This window comes from Dipodomys merriami, unplaced genomic scaffold, assembly GCF_024711535.1.
Source record: "Dipodomys merriami isolate MVZ:Mamm:240054 unplaced genomic scaffold, mDipMer1.0.p SCAF_1, whole genome shotgun sequence".
In the NCBI taxonomy this organism is placed as follows: Eukaryota; Metazoa; Chordata; class Mammalia; order Rodentia; family Heteromyidae; genus Dipodomys; species Dipodomys merriami.
The window spans coordinates 96610256-96622457 of NW_027202270.1; positions in this window are offsets into that span (position 1 = coordinate 96610256).

The window sequence follows — 12202 nt, forward strand, 5'->3', positions numbered from 1 at the left end:
CATAATCTTTCACATCACTCATACATTATTGGCCTAATTAAGCCATTTCAAAGTTATACTCACTCGCTTCCTATAAATGTATTTAACATCAAAGTAAAAGCTATATTTATTGATAGTGCTAGACTAACACACTTCTTTCCAATGTGGATAGCAGTACAAAATGTTCACAGTGGAGATAGCAAAGTAAAGTTCTGCTCAAAATTTGGTTCATGAATGGAGAAAAATCCAAAGGTCCTTAATTGAGAGTGAGGGAAGAGTTAGGACACCCTGGCTAGCCACAGGAATATATAAAACATTAAAAAGAGAGATTGGATTAATTTCTATATTTCTGACATGCATATGTGTGTGTTTCTGATTTCTAAACCATTCTTTGTGTTCAAGCATAGCCCTAAATAATGTTTTCATTAATGTCTTACAGGCTTACCTTGGCATGTAAATGCTAAATTATGCTTATTTTCTAAGATGAAACAATTTCAGCATCTGCCAGTGCAGCTGTGCCCAGCAAATCACTGAACCTTAAAGGAAACTGAGAAGAGCTGTGACCCCTGTAAGACAAGGCCAGGCTCTTCTAACAAATTGATGCTTGCAAAAACAACTTCTAAAATAAGTATTCTGTATGCTAGAGGGCAGCAAGGTTCAGTTGTGGTATATATTTATTTTTTAAGGTCCTATTATTATTTTTACTATTTCTGAATTCCCTATATAATTGTAGACCACAAGAAGATATAGATTATGAAATAATTTATAAATGCAATAAAATGCTATTTTGAAACTCTTATGCCCCCTGCCTGTTACTGCTCCCCCAAGGACCTAAATAAACTTTATCCATGAGCATTTGCTCCAATTATTATTTGACAAATGAGAAATTAGAGCTAAAATGGAAACTTCAATAAAGCCAAATTTAAATTGTTGTGCTTCATTCTATCCAAATATGACATTTAAATTAATAGCATTTACTTCTATCTGTGAGGACCTACAATATAAGTTGAAAAAACTAGAGATGATGTAGCCTTATTTCTGCTGTCCCTTTTTCTTTTTGTTGTTGTTGTTGTTGTTGTTGTTGGTTCTATGGCATGAACTTAGAGCCTGGGCACTGTTCCTGAACTCTTTTGCTCATGGCTAATGCTCTACCACTTTGAGCTACAGTGCCACTTCCAGGCTTTGATGGTTAATTGGAAATAAGAGTCTCCTGGACTTTCCTTCCCAGGCTGGCTTTGAACCAGGATCCTCAGCCTTTTGAGTAGCTAGGATTACAGGTATGAGCCACTGATACCCCTCTACTTTTCCTTTTTGGAATTCAGACACCCTGCTACTGGGGATTTCAAATAGTGTTATCCTTCATCATCAACATGTTGAACTTGAAAATTAGCATGCACTCACTATTGGAATTGCAAGTTTGTTGTATGCTTGTTTTTTGTTTTTGTTTTTATGTGCTAGTACTGAGGTTTGAACTCAGGGCCTCTGTAGTGTCTCAGCTTTTTCACTCAAGGTTGGTATTCTACTCCTCCACTTCAGCTATTTAATGGATAATTGGAGATAAAGAGTTTCCCAGACTTTACTACCTGGGCTGGCTTCAAACCTCTATCCTCAGATCTCAGACTCTTGAGTAGCTAGGATTAGACCCATGAGCCACTGGCACCCAGAAAACATTTTATGTTTAGGGAGCTACGAATACCAATGATACAGATGCCATATTCCCTTTAAACCATGAGCATTTAATATCTTTGATACTTTGCTTTTCTAAGCCATTTCAATCATTCAAAGGATTGTGCAAATGGTTTAAACTACTGTCAAAATGTATCTAAACTGCTAGTGTGTAGTGTAAGACATTTAATTTCAATATTACATTGAAATGAGATGTTAACCTGTGCCTTAGCAAGTTATGCCTCCGTTTCTACTGATCATAAGCCTATAACTTCAGAGAGAGAAAAGCAATCCTGATCTTGTGGAAGCTTGTCTGTGGTATTTATGAGTACCTCCTGCTGAGTTGAGTGAGTCACACATCTGTCAGGTGGAGCACATTATAGCCACAGGAACATTTCAATACAGGTTGTGTGCCAGGCAAAATGCATTATAGTTGACCCTCTCAATTCAACTGATAGATGAGTTTGGTATTCTAATGAATAAGATTCTAATATATGTGTACTTTCTATTTCTTCCAATCATATCAGGATGCACAAAGCTTAGGCAATTGGAAGGAATAGGTAGTTTCTAAAAGAATGTATCTCTCTTGTCTCATACATATGGGTGGATTTTAAGCTATCCCAGTGAGGCTGTTATCTATACCTTTGCAATCCTTCATAAGCTTCATTTAACACACTAATTTCTGTTTACTCAAAACATATTAATTCCAAACAATTTACAAGGGCTACCTTCCTTTATTTCAAGAGCTTTACTTACTTTACTTCACATTCTGCCTTGTGAAATATCTACAATCAAAATATTTGCAGACATATTAGTTTGTGAGTATATTTTAAGCTGTGCCAACAGTAACCAAGTCAGATGAAATTGTTTTAGTTGGATGTTTTCTATGTGTTCCATTTAAGAACAGAAAATTGGTGAATTAAAATGCTTGTCTAAGGACCTTTTACATTCTCCCTCAAAAACTCAAATTTTTCTATTGATCTTATGAAGTACATTATTGCAAACATATCTATGATGGCATATTTAGTTATCTGTCTTAAAACTAACAGCATTCAAAAGTCAGCCAATGACAAATGCTGGAGGGGATGCAGAGAAAGAAGGACCCTACTGAATTGCTGGTGGGAATATATACTAATACAACCACTTTGGAAAACAGTCTAGAGATACCTCAGAAATCTAAATAAAGACCTCCCCTATGACCCAGCCATACCACCCCTAGGCATCTACCCTGAGCAACAGGAATCAGTATACAAAGACACATGCACCTCCATGTTTATTGCAGCACTCTTCACAATAGCCAAGATTTGGAAACAACCCAGATGCCCCACAACTGATGAGTGGATCCAAAAATTGTGGTACCTATATACAATGGAATATTATGCAGCCATTAGAAAGGACAGAATAATGGCATTTGCATTGAAATGGATGGAACTAGTGCAGATTTTTTTGAGCAAAGTAAGCCAAGAACAAAGAGACAAACAGCACATGGTCTCCCGGATACGTGGATGCTAAAACCAAATACAAGAAGATATGGCAAAGTAACAGGACTCAAGAAACAAAGGACAGCCACCCATTTTGCCATATCATTGCTAAATGACTCCATGTTCTTGACCATATATACGGTAGATATATGCACACAACAGAGGGAAGCCAGGAAGAGGACACAGAATAAGTGGGAACAACCCACACTAAGCAAAAGGAAAGAAATTCAAACATCACCTGATGCGGAAAAAGTAACTTGTATTGTCAAAGCTCATAGAATTCACAAACTGTATAGACCATGATCATGACAATTTGCCTTGTGAAAGTTAAAATGTGTTTGTGACTCTGACTATCAGTTTTTTTCCACAATACTGTGAAATATGTGAAGTTTATGTAATCACCTAGTCTCAATTAAAGAAAAATAGTGAGAGAAGGGATGGGTTAAGAAAGATGGGTGACCATGTTGTCATAAACTGTTTCATAGAATGGGAACTTCTTAAAGATACTTACAACTACTTAAAGATAATTTTTTATTGTGAAAATACTGTACAGAGGAGTTACAATTACATGGGCAAGATAGTGAGTCCATTTCTTATCAAGCATTGTAGACTCCTCCTTTGTTTACCCTTCCCATCCCTTCCAGCCTCCCCCCACCCCCCAATCCTCCCCACCCCCCCCATCAAAGATGTAAAGTTCATTTTCAACATGACAACTTGTACTTCTCATTGTTGCAACGGGTCCACCTGTATCCTTATTTAAATGACTTGTTTTTCCCCTTCTCCTCCACAAATTATACCGACATCAAATAAAATTAAAGATAATTTTTTTAAATTAAAAAATCTTTTAAAAAACTAACATAGCATTCATAGAATAGTCTATATAAAGCTTCACATCGTTTCCCTATAACCATGTTATAAATAGGTTTCATATTTTTTAAAAATCACAGTCTACTATTTTAGAATTTAAAAGGCATCCTAGCAAATTCGATGAGTTTCTGTGTCTGCCCAAGTTCATGGATACAGAATATTAGCACAAGTTAGACAAAACTCATTTACTACACACAGATATGAAGCAAGAGTAAACAGAAACCAAAGCTCCCTAAGAATGCAGTCATCCAACGCTAGAACTGTCCAGGATAAAAGGTGTCTCACCACCCAACTCCTCACATTGTACCTCAGCCAAGGGACCCTGAAAATATTCCTTCTGGAGCTTATATGTACAACAAATTTGTCACAAATATTGCAAGCAAACAAAGAAAAATATGTTGTATAGTAATTAAATAAAAAGATATTTGAGAAATAAAATCTTTTTATTTCCCAGTTCTAGGGCTTGAACTCAGGGTCTGGGCACTGTCCGGGCGTCTCTGTGCCCAAGGCTAGTACTCTACCACTTGAACCACATTATCACTTCTGGCATTTTCTGTTTGCGTGGTACCGAGGAATTGAACCCAGGGCTTCATGCATGCTAGGCAAGCACTCTACCCCTAGGCCACATTCCCAGCCCAATAAAGCCTTTTAAGAATTATTTGCAAAAATATGTAAAGACCTGGAAAATATTATGTCAAATGAAGTAGGTCATATCCAGAGAGACAAAGGTTGCATGTTTTCTCTCATATGTGGAAGCTAGAATTAGTCTATACATAAACATGTTGGGTGATATAAAAGTGTATACTACGGTATTAACTGAAATGTGGTAGAACTCAAGTAGTGAAATTCCTTAGAAAGGCAAAATCTAAATTCAACAAAACAAACAGCAGGAAATAGGTACTTGAAATGGGAGGCGGCATTGGAGAAAGAGGGATAGATAAATGAAGAGTAGAAGATGGTGGAGGAATTTAGAATGCAATCAATAATTCAATATATATCTTATAAAATCAAGAAAAATAAGAGAAGGTGTGGGTTGGGAGGAATGGGTAAAAATCTTAAAAAGATTGACATGAACTGTTGTATTGAATGGTAACTATTTTGTACAACTATTTAAAAGATGTTTTAAAAATAGAATTTACTCTTAGTCTGCATTATAACAAATTTTAAGACAAAATTCAGACTGAAGAAATGCTACCAGACAAAACTTGTATCTACCGACAGAAATAAAGAAGAGTAAAATTACATAAACAAAGGTAATACAAATTTTATTTTATCTTCTTTAAGATATCATAAAAATAAATTGTAGTATAAGTATAAGTAGTATATGTAGTATAAGTCAGATGCCAATGGCTAGCATCCAGCTATAGGAGGCTGAGAGCTGAGGACAAGGTTCAAAGACAACCTAGGCAGATAAGTCTATGAGACTCTTATCTCCAATAAACTACCCAAAAAGCCAGAAGTAGAGGTGTGGTTCAAATGGTAGAGCACTAGAGATGAAATGCAAATATGTTTGAAATAACTTCAGTCCCAATGATACCCAATGCTTTACAACACAGATGTAAAATATAGTATTGCCAATCTTCACACCAGAAAATAAGAAAAATAACCAAATAAGGACTAAGTTAAAGGCATAATATATAACATGTTCCTGAATTGAAGTACGGTTATGATGTCAATTTTCCCAAAACGAGTTTGTATTGAAATGCCCATCAAATTTTCAATAATTTTAAGAAATTAATCAGTAAACAAAGGAAAAGGAAGCCAGAAAAGTGAAAACAATTATGGCAAAGGACTAATTTTGAGGGCTTTTATAATCTGATTCCCATACTAAACATAAAGTTATAAACACCAAGGGGCCTGTAGCTCACACCTGTAATTCTATCTACTTAGGTGCCTCTGAACTTCCAATTAAGCAATAAAATTCCAGACTGGAGTCATGGTTCACGTGATAGAGGACGAGTCATGAGCAATAAGAAGAGTAAAAATGTGATGCTCTCAGGTTAAGCTCTAGAGCTGACCAAAATGAATGAATGAATAAATGAAAAGCTATAAATAGTAGAAAGCTTGATATAGTTTGAGAAGAGAAAAATAGACATATGCATAAGGACATGTCCAAAAAATAGATCAAGAACTGTATGATAAGTTAATTTACATAGAAATACAGGCCAATTCAATTTGGACAAGGTAGTCTTTATTTCAACATGTAGTTTTCAAAAGAATGAGTCTCCACTCATATCTCACATCTCATACAAAAAGCTTACACAAAATGGACCAAAGACCCAAAAGAAACATCTAAGACTATGAAACTATAAAACCATATAGTAGTTGATAGAGTTCATCAATGACTTATACTCTTTCTGACACTTTGCTTTGAAAAAACATTTCCATGTAAGAGAGGCCTGGAAGTCATTTGTGACTCAGTGTTTGTCCTTTACCATTAGTTTTAAAGATCTATCATTAAATATCCATGCATTAATAAATTATTGTAATTCTTCAATGTTTTAACCCAATTGTCATTAAGAATCGTCTAGTAGTCTCTGTCTCTCTCTGTCTCTCTGTCCCTGTCTCTCTCTCACACACACACACACACACATTTCTCTCCCTCTTTGTCTTTTATAATCCTTCTGGTTTTCAAATCATTTTCAACATTAATAAAGCTACTCCAGCCTTTCTCCTAGTATCATTTGCAAAATATAGACTCCACCTGTTATATTTACCCTATGTGAGTCTTCGTATCTAATTACATCTCTGATACACAGCATTTAGCTACTTCTGATTCTTAATATTTCTTTCCAATCTATTATTTAATTCTGCCTCAAGTTTCCAAATTGCTTTTATACATACTCTATTTTATTTTTATTCTTCACTTTGTAGCTGTGTTTATTTGAATAACCTGTTAGAGTTTGCCTAAAATGGCAATATACATCTTCATTATATTACAATAATGGATCCTTGCAAAACTTCTCTCAACCACTGACTTAGTCATACTAAAATCTGCAGGTGATTTGTTGCTGTATTCATGTACTTTTGTTTTAATTAAAAATACCTCAATATGATGGGGGAGAATGATAGAAGGGTAACATTGACATATTGAATTGAAACCCTTTTGTACAATTATGTAACTTATTTTTTATTTCTCAATATACTTATTTGTTCTTGACCAAGTTTCATAGAATTTTGTCTCTATCAACCTCAAATCATTTTCTTACAAATTTCTCTCCCTCTCTTCTTTCTGGGACATGAATTGTGGTTACTTTGGTTTACTTGAAATTGTCCGAGCTCTCCAAAGCTCTATTCATTTTCTTAATTTTTTTTCATTTCTACTATTCATTATTAATGGAATGTAATTTCTGCTGATCTCATTTCAACTTTACTACATTTTTAACCCATCCTAATATATTATGTAGACTATTTGTAAATTGTTATTTTAGTTATTATACTTTTCAACTATAACATATCTTCTTTCAGTAATTTCAGTATCACTATTCATTCTATCTTTTTCACCACCAAAATCAATATTCCTTTAACTAAACATATGTCCCTTAATGTGTTCCAATACATTTGGAATATCAGTTTAAATATCTTCATGGACTAAATACATTTTTAAAACCCATTTCCTAAGTCAATCCCAACTGATTGCTCTTTGATGAGGGAGGGTTTTTTGTTTCTGTTTTAGAAAGAGTAAGTCACATTTCACCACTACTTGGCAGATCTACTGGTTTTCCTTGAAGACTACATTGTGGACTATGATCTGGTATGTTCTGATGATTGGCTTTTTTGTTACTATTACTGATTTCTGTTTTCTATGGTTGTTGTTGTTTTGGTAGGCAATTTTCTGGCCAGTACAGAGTGCAAACTTGGTCCACACTGCGTTTTGTAACAGCTGGTGTCTCTGATTAGTTTTTACAACTTCCTAAAGCTACATTTCTGTGCCTGGCTCCCAGAGAGTCAGCCAAGCATCTGCATAGTGGAGCAGTCAGCCAAGTATTTGGAGCAGAGCAAAGACACAGATTTGGGGGGCAAATCCTCTCTAAAATCACATTGCTTTGGGGAATGTTCTCCTTAAATTTTCAGCTGTTCTGCCAGCTTCAAGATCTGCCTTCTGATGCTTCAAGCCAGTGAAGCATCAGCTGTCTGCCACAAGGCTGTGTGTAGTTTAAGAAATGCAATCCATCAAAATAAGAACAAACTGGATAATCTCACATGGTGCTGTTCTGAGTTTTGAGATTAGTTTCTTGTCTGAACTCTGCCCGTTTTTGGAAGGCCCCTCTGGCTGGCTCACTGCATGTGTAGAGCTGAGCTGTCAGCGATTAAGGCAATTTAAGCTTAGTTTTGCTCTTAACAGTTCTGTAGACCCATCAGAATTTCTTTGGGAAGTTTCCAGCTATCCCTCTACTCAATGATTACTTTTTATTTTGTTTTTATTTTGGTTTTGTTTTGTTTAGGGAGGGAGACTGCCAGCTGATAAACCTATAGGTTTTGGTATCATAGAATAGAAAATATAGGAGGAAAAATAGCAGTAAACTTACATTTTTTGCTCCCTTTACTTACAGTTTTTCAAGACTACAATCTCCTCATTTTTTATAATTAATTTATTTATTTTTTTTGCCTTTTGTACTTTTTTGTTGTAAAAATACTGTACAGAGGGGTTACAGTTACATGAGCAAGGTAATGAATACATTTTCTATCAAGCATTGTTGCCTCCTCCTTTGATTTCCCCCTACCATCCCTTCCCTCCCAATTCCAAAACTACCCCCCCGACAAATTTTTAAAGTTTACTTTCAACATAGTATCTTGTACATCTCATTGTTACAATGGGTCAACCTGTATCCATCTTTAAGCATTTTGTTTTTTCCCTTCCCCTCCCCGAATTAGAGAAGTGTATATACAAGAAGCAGGGCACCGACATCAAAGACAGTGAAAACATGGGTTGTACCATGGGGGAGGAACATACAAAGAAACAAAAAAAATCACATGGCACATTATAAATATGTGAGAAACAATAGCAAGAAAGAAAAAAATACTTGTGTCCTATCTTGGGGTTCATTTCACTTAACATCATCTTATATGGTCATATGTACATAGCTTTTGACCTTATTTGCAATAACTAGTACATGTGTAGGACAAGTAGAAAAGGTCAATCTCCTCATTTCTAATTTCATGCCTTCATATATTTTGTGTATAGTTTTCATAGATTTTGTAACTATTACCTCCCTGAAAGTCTGCACTGACAGTTCGTACTATTGTCAATATTGTAAGTTATAGAATGTACACAAAATGTCCTTCAGAAAGAATGCTTAGTGGCTGCCAGGCTTTTGAGAGGCAATTGATTCACAAGGGTATTTGCCTCATTATAAATTAATACACTGATAACTTTATAGCTGAACAGAGTATTAGAGGGTGAACTATGTCCATAGGGTGTGCCTTGAAGAATGTGCCTTGTCCCCACCCCTTTCTTGCTTACAGTCTGCTTCCTGGCTGCCATTGAAATAAGGAAACTGGATCAATGCTTCCCTTAGATACTTGGTCTTTGATTTCCCCTGAAAGTTTCCTTAGATGGTTTGCTTTTATTTAACATTTCTACTAGGTTGAAGTGTCTTCATCTGGTTTTCTTTGCTTATGTATAACACTTTTGTTAGGATTAATTTCTTAAACCTTATAGGATTTTGGTCTATATAAGCTTTGTGCTAGCTGCATTCAGGGCTGCTGGTCTTGATGACGAGTTCACCAACATTCCTGGAGTTCTCCAATACAAACACACAATTTGGCCCCTTAAGCTGTGGTTTCTCTGTTTCTCGCAACTGTTTCCTTACAACACTTGGGGGCTCATCCGGAATCCCAATCAGTGAGATCCCAGTGCCAAGGAGGACACTTGGGTTCCTTATAGCCACACTGGCAAGTGGCCTCAGCAATTCTGGCTGCCAGAGAACAGGAGAATCTATAGGGAGGTGATACTTGAGACTTTTCTCAGAGCCAAATGGTTTTTCTGACACTCTGACATCCAGGATCATGGAAAACAGACCTGTCACTAAAACTTTTTGGAGTTTGGAGTCACTCCGGAGACCTCTGGAGTGTCTGTCTGTTTGCCTGTTTTTTGTTTGTATGTTTTTCTGGTATCTGGGGATCGATCCATCTGGAAATAGGAAGCTAAGAGGAGCAGACATTCTCAGACCCACATCCCTTCCTCATATCCTGATGAATATAGGGGATTCTATTCTGATTTGCTGAGTGGGAGGCGCTCAGTTGGCAGACTCTTCGGGAGCTCTGGTTTGCTCAGTGGGAAGGGGCCACACAGCAGACTTTTGGATTTCTGCTTCAATGAGAATAGCACATTCGGCAAACTTTCTTTTTTTTTTTAATTGTGAAAATATTGTACAGAGGGTTTACAATTACATGGGCAAGATAATGAGTACATTTCTTATCAAGCATTGTAGCCTCCTCCTTTGTTTCCCCTTCCCATACTTTCCCATCCTTCCCCTGCCCCCCTCCCCCCCACCAAAGTTGTAAAGTTCGTTTTTGACATAAGGAAGTGTACATAACATTGTTGCAATGGGTCCACCTCTATCCCTATGTAAACAATTTGTTTTTCCCCTTCCCCTCCACAAATGATATTGACATCAAATACAGTGAAAGCAGGGGTTATAACATGGGAGAGGGACATACAAAGCAACAAAAAAATAATCTTATAAATGTGTTAGAAACAATCACATGAAAGAAAAAAACATTTGAATACATATCTTAGGGTTCATTTACCTAACATCAATTTATCTGACCTTTTCGCTTGACTCAGACATATACTAGATATTACAAATAAGGGAAACCATGGGACCTATGTTTCTTTGGGCCTGGCTTACTTCACTTAATATAATTTTTTCCAAGCCTTTCCATTTTATAACAAATGGGGCAATGTCATTCTTTCTGATGGAGGCATAGAATTCCATTGTGTATATATACCACATTTTCTTGATCCATTTATCTACTGAGGGGCATTTGGGTTGGTTCCATATCTTAGCTATGGTAAATAATGCTGCAATAAACATTGTTGTGCTGGTAGCATTAGTATGGTCTTGTTAGTGAATATTTGGGTAAATGCTCAAAAGTGGGATTGCTGGGTCATAGGGGAGCTCTATGTGGAGTCTTTTGAGGTACCTCCATACTGCTTTCCAAAGTGGTTGAACAAGTTACACTCCCACCAACAATGCAGTAAGGTTCCCTTCTGTCCACATCCCCTCCAGCATCTGTTGTTATTAGAGTTCTTGAGTATAGCCATTCTAACTGGGGTGAGATGGTATCTCAATGTTGTTTTGATTTTCATTTCTTTTATGACTAAGGAGATTGAACATTTCTTCATGTGTCTATTGGCCATCCTTCTTTCCTCTTCAGAGAAGTTTCTCTTTAAGTCTTTAGCCTATTTATTTATTGGGCAGTTGTTACTTTGAAGATTTGTTGTTGGGGGATTTAATTTTTTGAGTTCCAGGTATATTTTAGATATGAGTCCCTTGTCTGTTGTATGGCTAGTGAAGATCTTCTCCCAATCAATGAGCTTTCTATTGATCTTGCTAGCTATGTCCTTTACCATGCAGAAGCTCTGCAATTTCATGCAATGCCATTTGTCCAACCTTTCTTTGATTTGTTGTGTTTCTGGGTCTCTATTAAGAAAATTTTGGCCTGTGCCAACAAGACCTAGGATTCCTCCTGATCCATCCTGTAATGTTTTCAGGGTGTCTGCTTTGACTCCGAGGTCTTTGATCCATTTGGAGTTGATTCTGGTGCAGGGTAATATATAAGGATCTAGCTTTAGTTTTCTACAAGTAGTTAACCAATTTTGCCAGCACTATTTACGGAAGAGGCTATCTTTCTTCCATTCTATTTTTTTTAGCTCTCTTATCGAAGATTATATGGCTATAGGTCTGTAGGTTCAGTTCTGGGTTTTCAATTCTATTCCAATGGTCCTGAGGTCTGTTCTTGTGCCAGTACCAAGCTGTTTTGATTTCTATGGCTTTATAGTAGAGTTTGAAATTTGGTATTGATATTCCTTCAGAAGTGTTCTTTCTGTTGAGGATTGCTTTTGCTATTTGGGGTCTTTTATTGTTCCATATGAATTTTTGGATTGCCTCTTCTATTTCCTTGAAGAATGAGGTTGGAATTTTGATAGATATCGCATTGAATTTGTAGATAGCCTTGGGAAGTATTGCCATTTTCCCGATGTT